General features: G+C 43.6%; 1 protein-coding gene across 1 annotated transcript in view; it reads right to left on the reverse strand.

Annotated features, from left to right (window-relative positions):
* Positions 1-12,839: 12,839 nt before the first annotated feature.
* The window catches only part of LOC109870836 (insulin-like growth factor-binding protein 5), a 15,885-nt gene continuing 14,374 nt past the window's right edge, over positions 12,840-14,350 (reverse strand). The window contains exon 4 of the mRNA XM_020461492.2: positions 12,840-14,350. This exon is cut by the window's right edge and continues 4,498 nt beyond it. The gene's annotated coding sequence lies outside the window, so the exon portion shown is untranslated.

Below are 14,350 nucleotides of genomic sequence, written 5' to 3' on the forward strand. Positions count from 1 at the left end.
CATCGTGTCTTTCCCTGTGCTGTAGTCTCTCCTCATCTTTTCTTTCCCTGTGCTGTAGTCTCTCCTCATCTTGTCTTTCCCTGTGCTGTAGTCTCTCCTCATCTTGTCTTTCCCTGTGCTGTAGTCTCTCCTCATCTTGTCTTTCCCTGTGCTGTAGTCTCTCCTCATCTTGTCTTTCCCTGTAGTCTCTCCTCATCTTGTCTTTCCCTGTGCTGTAGTCTCTCCTCATCTTGTCTTTCCCTGTGCTGTAGTCTCTCCTCATCTTGTCTTTCCCTGTGCTGTAGTCTCTCCTCATCTTGTCTTTCCCTGTGCTGTAGTCTCTCCTCATCTTGTCTTTCCCTGTGCTGTAGTCTCTCCTCATCTTGTCTTTCCCTGTGCTGTAGTCTCTCCTCATGTTTTCTTTCCCCTTCCTTGTCTTCAAGTCTTCCTTGTCTTAATTCCTGTTGGTCCATTATTGCCTTTAGTTCTACCTTTCGCAGTAGCACGTCTATGGGGCTCACCTCATTATTATTATCCCTAGTGCTAATTTCATCAGCCTCTCTGTGTGAGAGGATGTCTTCCTCCTCCAGAACAGTACCGATCAACTTTGATTACTGCTTTTGGATCACCAGATGCCACTGATGTTATAATGCTTTGCAAAAAAAGAGCAGATTCACCTTAGTACTTGTATCTAGCATCTCCCATTTAGGCTTTTCCACAAATACTTCCAACTTAAAGTCCATGGCTTTGTGATTTATAAGCGTGTGTGTTTATGCAACTTTCAAAAATGATTCCACCGATCTTATAACCCCTCAAGGTGGATGTCAGTGACATAAACTCTATCTCAAAGGTGTATTTCAAATATTCAGGCGTAACCCGTACTGACTAACGAGGTGATACCAATCGGTATGCCCTACGAGCTAACGTGCTATACTTGCTAAAGTCCAACTTCCAAACATAAATAATAATAAAAAATATATAGAACCGTAGCTTACATGTTTTTGTTTAAGTGCATTGCATAGGTGGGGTGTTGTTGTCTGCATTCATGAGTTGCATGTTTCCTCACAAAATTGTTTTGAACATTCAGTTTGGACTGATGCCCAACTGAGCATTATACTCAATGCATTGTCAATGAGTTCTGATGAATATTTCATCAAAGGTGTATTACAGTAGCTTGGAAATACAATGATATGTCACAACAAGGAGGCAAATAATTAATAGGAAAAACCTTTTGTCACCATTTTGATGTTGCCAGATTGACTTTAGATACATTATTACATTAGCTAGCTAGCTAAGATTGATGGGAGAACACTGGATTTTAATGTTAGCAAAGATAGCTATTTTTGACAAAGCTTGCTAGCTAATGACAACATTGCCAACTGTCTAAAGTAAATTTGACGACATGCTAATGATGGCAAAGTTGTTTCCTACTAAATATTTGCCTACTTTCGCAATGTCATCGTATTTCCAGGTACTATAGTGTAATTTAGACTAAACTGTAGTTAGCCTCTGCCCAGAATGCCTGGGCTCATCATCACAATGTCGCTCATCAGACATTATCTATACTACAATTCAAAGCAGGTTTCATAAAGCTGTATTTACAGTGTGTGTGGATATCTATGTGAGCTGTCCCCATTTTTTCGCAGGATAGGTGCTGGGAGTAGCATTTAATGCCGGAGATAGCACTATGCTAATCACAGGGCTCTCGCTGCATCTGGTTCAATTGGTTCTATCAGGCGGCAGATAACTTCCCGTTTTTGCCGCTGCTTGCCTTCCATACCGCGTTCCATATCTAATTATTCAACCTTTTCTCTCATCACATCCAGTCGATATGTGTGGAGGACTCACAAAGCCTCACATGAAGCCCCTGGCATATAGAAAACCCTAATCTGTTTTACGTGAATATTTCCATTGATGACGATGTAGTTACATGCTAATGCTAATTTGAATTGTTGGCAATGCTTTACCATAGCAACCTACACCACTGCATTCTGTTACCCATGTAATTACAAAGCAGTTCTATACAGGTATTACTGTGTAGTTACATAGGTATGTTGTAGGGGCAACTTAAGGTACAATGTTACCAAATTGTTTCTTGTTAATTTGAAATGTTTAGAGATTTCTGTAGGGGAAATGATATGTTCCAATTTTCCTTTTTTTAATACATGTTGTCTTCTGATCTTTTCTCTTTCTGGTGTACAGTTCCACATTTGTGTTGTTGATATAGCTCTGCCCTAAAAACATAGTAGGTCAAATCGCCTTTGCATGAATGTATCATGTAGGCCCCTCCCTTCAACAAGGTTAAGTAATTTTACATTTTGTTCAGATAACTGTCACCCTCTCTACTCTCTCTTCCTCTATATCACCCCCTCTACTCCCCTCTTCCTCTGCATCAGCCCCTCTACTCTCTCTTCCTCTATATCACCCCTCTACTCCCCTCTTCCTCTATATCACCCCTCTACTCCCCTCTTCCTCTATATCACCCCCTCTACTCTCTCTTCCTCTATATCACCCCTCTACTCCCCTCTTCCTCTATATCACCCCTCTACTCCCCTCTTCCTCTATATCACCCCCCTCTACTCTCCCTTCCTCTGTATCACCCCTCTACTCTCTCTTCCTCTGTATCACCCCCTCTGCTCTCTCTTCCTCTATATCACCCCTCTACTCCCCTCTTCCTCTATATCACCCCCTCTACTCTCTCTTCCTCTATATCACCCCTCTACTCCCCTCTTCCTCTATATCACCCCCTCTACTCTCTCTTCGTCTATATCACCCCCTCTACTCTCTCTTCGTCTATATCACCCCCTCTACTCTCTCTTCCTCTATATCACCCCCTCTACTCTCTCTTCTTCTGCATCAGCCCCTCTACTCTCTTTTCGTCTATATCACCCCCTCTACTCTCTCTTCCTCTATATCACCCCCTCTACTCTCTCTTCTTCTGCATCAGCCCCTCTACTCTCTCTTCGTCTATATCACCCCCTCTACTCTCTCTTCCTCTGTATCACCCCCTCTACTCTCTCCTCCTCTATATCACCCCCCTCTACTCTCTCTTCCTCTATATCACCCCCTCTACTCTCTCCTCCTCTATATCACCCCCTCTACTCTCTCTTCCTCTATATCACCCCCCTCTACTCTCTCTTCTTCTGCATCAGCCCCTCTACTCTCTCCTCCTCTATTTCACCCCCTCTACTCTCTCTTCCTCTATATCACCCCCTCTACTCTCTCTTCTTCTGCATCAGCCCCTCTACTCTCTCCTCCTCTATATCACCCCCCTCTACTCTCTCTTCCTCTATATCACCCCCTCTACTCTCTCCTCCTCTATATCACCCCCCTCTACTCTCTCTTCCTCTATATCACCCCCCTCTACTCTCTCTTCTTCTGCATCAGCCCCTCTACTCTCTCCTCCTCTATATCACCCCCTCTACTCTCTCTTCCTCTATATCACCCCCTCTACTCTCTCCTCCTCTATATCACCCCCTCTACTCTCTCTTCTTCTGCATCAGCCCCTCTACTCTCTCTTCCTCTATATCACCCCCCTCTACTCTCTCTTCTTCTGCATCAGCCCCTCTACTCTCTCTTCCTCTATATCACCCCCCTCTACTCTCTCTTCTTCTGCATCAGCCCCTCTACTCTCTCTTCCTCTATATCACCCCCTCTACTCTCTCTTCCTCTATATCACCCCCCTCTACTCTCTCTTCTTCTGCATCAGCCCCTCTACTCTTTCTTCCTCTATATCACCCCATCTACTCTCTCTTCTTCTGCATCACCCCCCTCTACTCTCTCTTCCTCTATATCACCCCCTCTACTCCCCTCTTCCTCTATATCACCCCCCTCTACTCTCTCTTCCTCTACATCACCCCCTCTACTCTCTCTTCCTCTATATCGGCCCCTCTACTCTCTCTTCCTCTATATCACCCCCCGCCACTCTCTCCTTCTTCTGCATCAGCCCCTCTACTTTCTCTTCCTTTATATCACCCCCTCTACTCTCTCTTCCTCTATATCACCCCCTCTACTCTCTCTTCCTCTGTATCACCCTATCTACTCTCTCCTATTCTGTATATCACCCTCTCTACTCTCTCTTCCTCTATATCACCCCCTCTAATCTCTCTTCCTCTTTGTCACCCCCTCTACTCTTTCTCTTCCTCTATATCATCCACCTGGTGTCTCCTCTCCCTCTCTCCATAATTTTGACCGCCCGCCACTCTCCCTTTCACCAATCAATCTACCTTCTGCACCCTATCCGTCCACTCCTCCTTTCTCTCTCTCTGTCCACTCCTCCCATCTCTCTATAAATGGGGGTTGATAGAGGGAAGGGTACATTGAAGTTGATGGATTTCTAATGAAGTGTTGACAGTGGGGAGAGATTAGAACCAAGTTCTGACATTGACAAATGGGATACAAAGTGTCTAATAATAAAAGCAGGTTCTCAAATGTATGTATGTCGACTATTCCATCGCTGGGGCATGGATGCTAAACCTCCAGTCCACACTGCTAGGCAGAGGGCGAAGAGGGAGGGAGGGAGAAGGGGAGAAGGGGAGAAGGGGAGAAGGGGAGAAGGGGAGAAGGGGAAGACGTAGGGAGGGGAGGGTTGGTGGGAGGAAGGTAGGGTTCAGTGGGAGCAGGTGAGTCTTGCTCTAATTTGCCCTATTTTAACCATGCCTGGAACTGGATTTCTGTCCACAATTCTGACAGCCAACCACTGAGTGTCTTAGATACCCATATTATGTCCATGATGTGATGAAAGTACAATCCAATAACGAGGAGGTGGAAATGTAAGTTTAGGCTATTTACACCATGCTGTTGGCAGGTGACCTTCCACACAGATGGGGCACGCATACTATATCTGGTAGTGTCTGTGAACACTTCTTAACATGCCCACCACCAATACATCCAATACACAACAGCTCATTGACCCAATGATGAAACGAGGACTAACAGGTGAGCATGTCCTACCATATCAATGTATTAATGTAATGATCTGCAACTAAAACAAAGAAAGACAGGCCAAAACAATAACATACGTATGATACTGTGTGTGTGTGTGTGTGTGTGTGTGTGTGTGTGTGTGTGTGTGTGTGTGTGTGTGTGTGTGTGTGTGTGTGTGTGTGTGTGTGTGTGTGTGTGTGCCCGGTGGGGAGGGTTTTGGCAATGAGCAGAGTAACTATCAGAGCAGAGCAGGTCCCTGTGTTTGGAGAACCATACTATGGGTGACCTGATGACCTTCTGGATTGCCAGTCTGCCAGCATGGTAGACTGGCACCATGCTGGCAAAAGGTCATAAGGTCAGTGCCAGTCTGCCGGGATGGTGCCAGTCGTCTAACAACGCATCACCAACCATTCCACCTGCAATTAGGGCTGACATTTTCCCTTTTGGTAGGGTGAATTACTTGTGTTTAGGGGGATTCCAGTTCTTTGAGGATGTTGACAGTTCCGGCTCATTTCCTGTATAGATCTCTCTGTACCCTCTGGTAGTGTACTGCATTTCACGCTAGTTTGACGCTGGCCTACTTTGAAAACAAAGAGAAACTAATCCCTGTGGTTTTGGGGTATATTGATTTGTCAGAGTGGGCTAAAGTGGTGTGTGTGTGTGTGTGTGTGTGAGATTATAGTGAATGTGTGTGTATGTGTGCCCGGTGGGGAGGGTTTTGGCACTGAGCAGAGTAAAACTATCAGAGCAGGTCCCTGTGATTGGAGAACCACACTGTGGGTGACAGAGGGGATTCTACCCTTGTGTAGCCTTAGCATTCTGTATACTCATCTTGTCCTAAGGGTAAAAAATGACCCGCCTTCACTAAACCCCTAAAATAAAGCAGCTTAATTGAATTTTAAACCCTAAATCGATTTTGCATGAGAAACAACCTGTCATTCATCACAAACTTTGTGAATTTCTGGGGATTCCCTCTTCACAATGCAGAAAGACTGCATTTAATCAGTGGACACCACTCGTTTTTATTGCAACACACCTGGCATAATTGTTGTCTTTGCTTAAGTAGAGGGTTATTATTATTATTGCTAAAGGTACTGCATAGGTGTAAACATGTTTTTTAGCAAGAGATAGCACTTGTATAGCCTGAGAAAGTAGCGGTAATGTGGAGAAAGGAGTTTGGATGCATTATATTGAAAGGAAACAATAACAGTCTTGAATTTGTTTGCAACATAATGATATATTCTTATATACTGTACAATGAGCAATTCAACTACAAAATATGTCTTCTCCCATTTCTTGAACCATTGCCCCGACCCACAAGGTGTATAAACAACAACAATAAATAAGAATAAAATAAGATAACAGATACAAGACAAAATGTCAAGAACATAAATCAATCAACTCTAATTAGCACATGTAGGACAGTATGCAAATGTTTGTGCATGGACTTTGCAGGTGTATTTCTCACATGTGCAGCACATAGTATTTGTTTTACAGTCCATCTATGGGGGCAGAATTGGCATCTCCTCCTCTTGCCTGCCCCAGCTGCAGCCTCGGGTGGATCAGGACAAGATTCAGCCCCCTGAACAGCTTTCATAAGCGCTGCAGAGGCTGCTGTGCGGGGAGGTGCTCTCTTCCCTGAATGTTTGGGGTTGCAAGTGCCTTTCCCAGCTGCTCCAGGAACACCCTCCTCTTGTTACGCTTATCAGGCATCCAGGTAGGGTTGATTTTGTTCCATATCACGAAGGCATTGTATGAGGACATATCAATGATATTATGGAAGGTGACCAGGGGCCAGCGGGTAGTCATCCTCCTGCAGCTGTAAGTTCCAATCACCTTGTCCAGGTTCTCCATGCCTCCATTGTTGTGGTTCTAGTCCAGGATGATGCCTGGCTTCCTGTCCTCACAATAACTGATCTCAGCCGGTTTGTGCGGTGTGCTCAGGAGGACCACATTTTTGTTCCTCTTTGGGAGGTAAGAAACTAGAGTTGTGGTTTGGGTGAAGGCAAACTTTTATGAGAAGGCCTCTCTCCCCCTTGTAGCGAGGAGTGCAGGGGGAGCGCAGGATTGTTCTTTATAACTGTGCCATCCATGGTGATCTTCCTCTTCAGGAGCTGCTGGCTGAATTCATACGTGACATTGTGCCCCCCAGTCCACCTATCACATCAAGCACAACCCGCATCCCCTGGTTCTTCTCTGGGCCTCCACTGGTCGGCTTCCCTGTGTAGACTAGCATCTTTCAAGTGTAGCTGGATTGTGCATCACAGGCCCCCCATATCTTGAAGCCATAATTTGCTTGCTTGCTTGCTGGGCATATACTGCCGGAATGGACAGCGATCTTTTGACAAAGAGATTACTATCAGTAATTAGTATCAGTGTCACAGAAAACAATCACATGAATCAATGATATTACAGCAATACATAATAAAATGAACATCTGTAATAAAATTACAGATATGAAAAAAAAAATGTTCCTCTGAATGGAACCAGGTGCTCATCCACTGTTACTTCAGGCCCAGGGTCATAGAGGTATGTCAGACGCTCCATCCACTCCTCCCAGACCTCTCTTATGGCTCCACCCACTTCTCCCAGATCTCTCTTATGGCTCCACCCACTTCTCCCAGACCTCTCTTATGGCCCCACCCACTTCTCCCAGACCTCTCTTATGGCTCCACCCACTTCTCCCAGACCTCTCTTTTGGCCGCCAGTTTGCCTCTCACACAAAGACCCTCCAAATTTGTAATCTCTACGATTAATGAACATGTATAAAGTTGAGGCAATGTCCTGGGCATGGGCAACTGCATGTCTTGTGGGCCCTGGGGTCCTTATGACATCCTTATGAAATTTTGTGCTGCCGTCCTGCCCTGGTTGTCATATGGTGACAAGGACCATGTTATTTTGCTGTTCTTTGACAAAAATGTCTCTCTTTCAGCTTGGGGGATTTCTTCTTCATCTGAAGATGATGCATCGTGCTCTGAGTTGTATTCTTCTCCATCTTCTTCTTCAGATACCTCCTTCTCTTCTAAATCATTGTTCTCTTGTTCCTCCTGGACATCTGATAAATCAGACCTGCACTCAGGGCTTCAGCAAAGAGAGAACTGGGGGGACTGTCATCTGCAGCACCTTTATAGCCTCTGACTGCATTCCTCATTAGTAAACAATGCTTTCAAGAAATGTTTATTTTGTCTGAAATGTTGTTAATTTTGTCTGAAATTGTTTTTATTTTGTCTGTGAACTTGAGTCATGTGTGGGGTCATGGAGGAGAGATACTGCACATGCACAAGAAAGTTTTAGTTTTGTCTGAGTTCAATCAGTAGCACACATAATCTGAATTTCTCATTGTGTGTGTCTTTGTGGTTTTTTATAACTGCCAGCCCTTACACAGAACCCAAACCGGCTGCGCGCATGCACCATTCTGCATAAATGTATTTTGTCCCCCTACACCAAAAGCGATCACGACACACAGGTTAAAATATCAAAACAAACTCTGAAAGGGGACAGGTCAGAAAAGCATTAAACATTTATGGCAATTTAACTAGCTTGTCCTATTTAGCTAGCTTGCACTTGCTAGCTAATTTGTCCTGTTTAGCTAGCTTGCACTTGCTAGCTAATTTGTCCTGTTTAGCTAGCTTGCTGTTATTAGCTAATTTGTCTTATTTAGTTAGCTTGCTGTTGCTAGCTATTTTGTCCTATTTAGCTAGCTTGCTGTTGCTAGCTAATTTGTCCTGGGATATAAACATTAGGTTGTTATTTTACCTGAAATGCACAAGGTCCTCTTCTCCGACAATAATTCCACACGTAAAATAGTCAACCGAATCGTTTCTAGCCCTCTCTCCTCCTTCCAGGCTTTTTAATCTTTGAACTTATATGGTGATTGTCATCTAAACTTTAATAGTATTACCACGACAACTGGCAACACAGTTCGTCTTTCAATCACCCACGTGGGTATAACCAATGAGGAGATGGCACGTGGGTACCTGATTCTATAAACCAATGAGGAGACGGGAGAGGCAGGACTTGCAGCGCGATCTGCGTCAGAAATAGAAAGGACTTCTATTTTAGCCCTTGGCAACGCAGACACTCCTTGATGCGCGAAAGCAGTGTGGGTGCAGTAATTGAATAACATATATTTCTACATTTATTTTACAATGCTCGCGCACGTGACGCGAGTGGTGTAGTCAGGCTATTAGACAATCTTTGTGCCATGGTGGTGTACAGCTTTCATGGAAATATGAACAAAGGTGATGTTTCACTTTTTCTAATGTTGGGGTCACTCTAGGAAGAGTCATCAAATTTCAAGTTGAAAAAATCTAATTTAGGGGTTTTTCTCTGCTGTTAAACATAGTGGCGGGTTATTTTTCACCCTTAGGACAACACAAGGGTTAAGCAGAGCAAACGTGCAGGTGCCCTTCCAAGTACATTCATCGGTTGTTCTCCTTCCTCTTATTTTCACTCCATGTTTGATGTTAAGGTTGCACCCTCTGGCAGTCTTTCTGATCTGTGTAAGCTACTGTATATATAGTATTTTGGTTGTCAAAAAACAATTGATGTCATGAAATATTGAAAGATGTGGAACATGGCACTTCCCTGAATGCGTTGAAATTAAGTTTAGGTGACATTTTCACTAGAACATTTCCCAGCCAAACATAATCGCGCCTCTGATAGTTTTTGATACTCTTGGAAGACATTTGATCAGATGTCCCGGCGTTCACGGACTCTAGTCCTAAAGGACCAGCATTGGGGTATACAGTCCTTTAAGTCACGTGATTTCAGACCCACAGCATGTACGTTTCCCAAACCTTTGAGTTTGTAGGCCGATAAACCTCAGAAACCTCAAATACTTGTCGTAAATCACCCTGTTCTGGGACAGGTTTGGTGTAGCGAGGCCGATGTTGCAATTAGATGTAGTAATCCATAGTCATTGGTCTAATTATGTAATAAAAGAGGGAGGAATGCTTCAAAGCCCTAAGTGTGGTTGTCAGTTTCTTTGAAGGCAATAGTAATTGTCATGTTCACTACCTCACAAATCAAATCTCCTACACATGTCCCACTTCCCCAAAATCTACCCTGATTCCCCTTATAATACTGACGCCTATTCAGGCGAACCAAGGTACCAAGTGCTCCTCCCTCAGTGCCCATTTGCCGACGCTGCGTCAATCACACACATCTGGAGCTGGTCAAGCCCTAGCATCCCCAGGGAAGAACTAACTTACCTCAACATCCCTGTCTCGTCATGTCGCTTCCTGGAAGCCATGAGAAAGCAATGCCCCCTCCACCCGGTCTTCTCCCCCGAAACAAGCAAGACTCCCTTCAGAGGAAGGAGTGTACAAGAAGAGCTGATAATACCCTCCTCTTTCCTGTTATTGAGCCCACAAATTCTATGTGTGTGTGTTTCTGTGTGTGTGTTTGTTTCCGTGTGTGAGTGTGTGTGTGTGTTTCTGTGCGTGCGTGTGTGTGTGTGTGTGTGTGTGTGTGTGTTTGTTTCCGTGTGTGTGTGTTTGTTTCCGTGTGTGAGTGTGTGTGTGTGTTTCTGTGTGTGTGCGTGCGTCCGTGTGCGCGTGCGTGTGTGTGTGTGAGAAAGAGAGCCAAGATTTATGACACAGTTGCAGAACTTTTGCCTAAGCAAACTGGGACTTGACATGGGCAGAACGGTCATTGCTTCCATACCTGACATACCAACCATGGGGCAACCTCCATACTGTTTACCCCTTAACAACCCCCATACTGTTTACCCATTAACAACCTCCATACTGATTACCCCTTAACAACCCCCATACTGTTTACCCCTTAACAACCTCCATACTGTTTACCCCTTAACAACCTCCATACTGTTTACCCCTTAACAACCCCCATACTGTTTACCCCTTAACAACCTCCATACTGTTAAGCCCTTAACAACCCCCATACTGTTAACCCCTTAACAACCTCCATACTGTTAAGCCCTTAACAACCCCCATACTGTTAACCCCTTAACAACCTCCATACTGTTAACAACCTCCATACTGTTAAGCCCTTAACAACCTCCATACTGTATACCCCTTAACAACCTCCATACTGTTAACAACCCGCCATACTGTATACCCCTTAACAACCTCCATACTGTTTACCCCTTAACAACCTCCATAATGTTAAGCCCTTAACAACCTACATACTGTATACCCCTTAACAACCTCCATACTGTATACCCCTTAACAATCTCAGATAGGAGGGAGTGAGGCCTAAGAGGGTTTTATAAATAAGCATCAACCAGTGGGTCTTGCGATTGGTAAACAGCGATGACCAGTTTACAGAGAAGTATAGAGTGCAGTGATGTGTCCTATAAGGAGCATTGGTGGCAAATCTGATGGCCGAATGGTAAAGGACATCAAGCCGCTCAAGAGCACCCTTACCTGTCGATCTATAAATTGCGTCTCCGTAATCTTGCATGTGTAGGATGGTCATCTGAATCAGTGTTAGTTTGGCAGCTGGGGTGAAAGAGTAGTGATTATGATAGAGGAAACCAAGTCTATTTTTAACTTTAGCCTGCAGCTTTGATATGTGCTGAGAGAAGGACTGTGTACCGTCTAGCCATACTCCAAAGTACTTGTATGTGGTGACTACCTCAAGCTCTAAACCCTCAGAGGTAGTAACCACACCGGTGGTTACCAAACCACATGACCTTTGTTTTGGAGATGTTCAGAACAAGGCTAAATCCAGGGATGGGCCAGCTGAGTGTAAGTATAATACTGTATGATCTGTATATAAATGGATGACAGAGCTTCCTACTGCCCTCACTCTTTCTTTCTGGTGACCCTTTTGGTTTCCTGGTAGAACCCTTTTGGTTTCCCGGTAGAACCCTTTTGGTTTCCAGGTAGAATCCTTTTGTTTCCATGTAGAACCCTTTTGGTTTCCTGGTAGAACCCTTTTGGTTTCCCGGTAGAACCCTTTTGTTTCCATGTAGAACCCTTTTGCTATCCCAGTAGAACCCTTTTGGTTTACAGGTAGAACCCTTTTTTCCCCATGTAGAACCCTTTTGGTTTCCAGGTATAACCCTTTTGGTTTCCATGTAGAACCCTTTTGGTTTCCATATAGAACCCTTTTGTTTCCATATAGAACCCTTTTGTATCCATATAGAACCCTTTTGTTTCCATGTAGAACAATATTTGTTCCCAGTAGAACCCTTTTGGTTTCCTGGTAGAACTCTTTTGTTTCCATGTAGAATCCTTTTGGTTTCCAGGTAGAACCCTTTTGGTTCCAAGTAGAACACTTTTGGTTCCCATGTATAACTGTTTTCACAGAGGGTTCTTTATGGAATCAAAAATGGTTCTACCTGGAACCAACAAAATAGGGTTATCCTATAGGGACAGCTAAAGAACCCCTTTGGAACCTTTTTTTCTAACAATGTATGTAGTATGCAAAACGTAAGATGTAAAACCTGCAACTAATGTCTTGGCCAGTGTGTGAAGATATGACCTCATCATGTCATCTCTGATCACCACACCATTAGGCTCCATACACACTGCTCCTGGCAACAACAAGGAAGTATTTTCATTGGTTCTAGCCATATTAATCAGGGGGCGTGTCGGTACAAGTTTGCAATTCATTGGTCGAGGGCTTTGCGTATGGGGCTTTACTTGTCATTGTTCTTCTGTAGTGTAGCGACCAAGACGTGCCTGTGTTTCTTTTTTCCAGATTTGAGTTTACATCAGAAAGAATAAACTATTTGCATGGGTTGTTTTTGAATAGCTAGGATTACTCTGAGAACTAATGTTGTTGTGATCGGGTTTTCCAGACCTCCACCAGACTATATCTATACACCCCAATGTATTCATCTACAGTATCTTTTGTATGTGACAATATGTTAGTGCCTTGGGGTACCTGGAAGATAGTTTGATGAACCGTTATTAGGTTTTGAGGTCAAAATGCACATCACAGAAACACATCACTACCAAGACTTTAAATGAATTACATCACTTTATTTAAATAAAATGCTTTGTCATAACAAAAAAAGACAAAGGTTAAAAGAGTACATAAATTACAAGTTGAATAAATATTACACAGTGATATTCACTTTAATAGTTTGAGATTTTTTGTCTTTTTTTTTACTATTGTTGTTGTTTCACGAGGTGTTGCAAATGCTGACCATTTTACGTCACTGTCCTCTGGCACCAATGGATATTTTAATCACAAGCCAGTTAACACCACATGTTTGTCTCATTTCATCAATAAAAACATTAGGCATAAAAATAAATGCTGTAGTTACTTACTATTGTATCATGAACTGTGAGTATGAGTACATAACCAGGTGTGAGACGAGGAATCTGAATAAGGCAGTGTTACGAGTTGGAAACAGATGTAAATGACACTTTTAAAAGGAGGATGAGCTTTCAATACAACCTCTCCAACACCTCAATCTACCACCACACCGCAAAGAAAATTTCAACAATTCATAGCTTGGTTGAATTGTGTCAATTGGTTAATTTGACGCCAAAAGGATTCAATGCCCTTATCCACATTTTCTTTGACCCAAGAGACAAATCTTGATTTAGACTACACCATATGGCTGGCCAACTGCTTCAATAGGCTTCTGATGGTCTGGTGCTCAAATGGAAGCTGGGAAGGGAGTCACCATCTAAATTCCTTGCTGTGTTCCTATTCCTCAGATTTCCCTGGTCTCCTTGTGTCTGTTCCTAACTGTGTCTACTGTCATGCGATTGGTGAGCCCTCCGTGATGAGGGTGTGGCTAGCCCCTAAACGCGGCCACTGTCCATGGTTTTCTCTCTCTCTCTCTCAGTCTGTCTCTGTCTGTGTGTGAGAGCAGACATATGAAAGTGGGACTGTTGTGTGGTTGTTAATGTACTGTACGTTGTGTTACTATCCCTTTATTCTTATTGGACGTTGGTGATAGAATTCCCAGGCATGGACCAGATAAGCCCCCGTCAACCATTACCCAGGAGACCTTGCAGACACCCTTAACCTGTATCACACTACATGTTTAGCTTGTTTTGTTTTTCTACCCAAGTGGCAGTTTTTACTGTATGTTATCTGTGTTATCAATAAGTGCAAGCTGCTTTCTTTCAATGTGGACTGGGTGGAGGTGGGGAAGGGTGCTACGCTGCATTGGTTATAGGACAAACTACTTTATCTGGGTTTTACCAAAAAGCGGAGGAGTTCACTTCCATGTAAGAAGACATTTTGGATGTGAAGGGTAGCAGGGTATAGTAACTTATTTCAAATTCTCTCTCAAAGTAACTGAGGCTATAAAGCTATAGGCCTGACATTTTGACCAATCCATTTTTGATGTTACAAGCATCTCATTTACGAGCCATTAAAAACAACAGTATCCTATTCAACACATTTGTATTACGAAAACTGATAATATCACGTCATTATTGGACTACAGACTTAATTGAGGCTGGAGTACAAGCTCCCTAATTTGTTGTCTGTTGATGGCTTGGCTAGAGTA

This window comes from Oncorhynchus kisutch, linkage group LG2 (genome assembly GCF_002021735.2).
Source record: "Oncorhynchus kisutch isolate 150728-3 linkage group LG2, Okis_V2, whole genome shotgun sequence".
Classification (NCBI taxonomy): domain Eukaryota; kingdom Metazoa; phylum Chordata; class Actinopteri; order Salmoniformes; family Salmonidae; genus Oncorhynchus; species Oncorhynchus kisutch.